The sequence below is a fragment of the Sorex fumeus genome, unplaced genomic scaffold (assembly GCF_029834395.1).
Source record: "Sorex fumeus unplaced genomic scaffold, SorFum_2.1 ptg000265l, whole genome shotgun sequence".
NCBI classification, from domain to species: Eukaryota; Metazoa; Chordata; class Mammalia; order Eulipotyphla; family Soricidae; genus Sorex; species Sorex fumeus.
Genome location: NW_026606322.1, coordinates 7,989,919 through 7,991,846, shown reverse-complemented (window position 1 = coordinate 7,991,846; position 1,928 = coordinate 7,989,919). Strand labels below are relative to the sequence as shown.

Sequence of the window (1,928 nt, the reverse complement as noted above, 5' to 3'; positions counted from 1 at the left end):
TGCATTGGTAGTTGTTGTAGTTTTAGTGTCATACCCAGTGGTGCTCAGAACTTATTCCTGGCTCTGTGCTCAAGGATCACTCCTGGAGGTGCTTGGGGGTTCTATATATGTAGTGCCAGGGATAGAATCTGTGTTGGATACCTGCAAAGTAAATTTCTTACTCGCAGTATTATCTCTCTGGCCCAAGTTCTGTGTGTTTTATTTTATTAATTTTTAAATATTTTTTATTTGATCACCATGTTCTGTGTATTGTAAAATCCTAACTTCTATGATAAATAAAGAACTGGGTACTGAAAGGATGTAAAGTGATATGCATGATGACCTTACAGTAACAGTATTGCGAACCACAGTGTCTAAAAGAAAAGTGCCAGTAAGGCAGGCTGGGGCAGGGGAGGGAAACTGGGCACACTCGTGGCAGGAAATGTGCATTGCTGAAGGGGTGGGTGTTGAAATATTGCATGATTGAAATTCAGTCATAAACAATTTTGTAACTATATATCTCAATGTGATTCAATTTTAAAAAGTCATAAATAATAGCTTTGTAAAGCTAAGACTCCAAAATGCTTATCATTAAAGACGTAATTCTAAAGATTCCAAAGTGCTTATCATTAAAGACGTAATTCTAGAGCAATTTTGCTCAATTTTGTGGTATAAAATATTATAGAATAATACACAGAATTTACTAGAAAATATATCGTTAGGAATTTTATACAATCCTAATACCCATATTATCTACATATATTTAAGATAAATATATTTAAAATAGGACTGGAGCGATAGCACAGCAGGTAGGGCATTTGCCTTGCATGCGGTTGATCTGGATTTGATTCCTCCATTCCTCTCGGAGAGCCTGGCAAGTTACCGAGAATATCCTGCTCACACGACAGAGCCTGGCAAGTGCCCTGTGGCATATTCGATATGCCAATAACAATAACAACAAGTCTCACTTTGTGTTCCTGGAGTGAGCAGACGCCATTGGGCTACACTAGCATGCAGCAGGGACAAATGGAGACATTACCAGTGCCCACTTGAGCAAACTGATGAACAATGGGATGACAGTGCTACAGTGCTGTATTTAAAATACATTTTTCATATGACAATGGCTCTATTGATATGTCTCTTTTCCTAACAGATTAGAGTTTTAACTTTAAGGGAAAGGTAAAATTTTTCCTTCCCAGGAGTTTCAGGGTATATATATACTTTTTCCTATTATAAAAAGTCTAGGATAATTTCTCTTTTAGTTAATCAGTGGAGAACATTAATGCAGCATCCTACTCCCACATTTGGGGAAATCGCAGGGGTCAGCACATCCGGAGTACAATGGAGAATGCGTGCCCTGGGAAAACCACCTTCATGATCATGCTATCTCCCCTGCCAGGTAAGTATTAGGATAATTTCTAATTGAACTTACTTCCTTTCCAGTGATTTTACCTCTCACTGTCCCACTTGACGCTCAATTTTTTTTAACATCTCGAAGCATAAACTTTAATTTTTCTAAAATAGTGTTAATACCCTAGTATTTTCCCAGTTTTTGTTTGTTTAAATGTAAGCTTCAGTCTCTCATTTTTAACACCTGGCTATGCACAGGGGCGACTCCTAGCTTTGCACTCAGGAATTACTACTGGCATTACTCAGGGGACCATATGGGGGACTGGGAATGGAACCCCGGTCAGCCGCATGCAAGGCAAATGCCCTACCCACTGTACTATCATTCCAGCCTCAAACTTCAGTCTTTTAATTCGGCATTCATGACAGTAAAATTGCCCATTGGAAGCATTTAGAGGGAGTCAAATAAGTTTTGAGCAACTGCAGTATGAGCAGTTTTTTATATTATTTTCCATAAAAGATTAAAGTTTTATAGAAGTGTATGGAATATCAGTAATGAATCCAGTAACTATCCCAGAAAAATGCATGCTAAAATCACGGTC

At 38.2% G+C, this 1,928-nt stretch overlaps 1 pseudogene; it reads right to left on the bottom strand.

Annotated features, from left to right (window-relative positions):
- Positions 1-1,253: 1,253 nt before the first annotated feature.
- Positions 1,254-1,386, bottom strand: LOC130018740 (uncharacterized; annotated as a pseudogene).
- Positions 1,387-1,928: the final 542 nt, after the last annotated feature.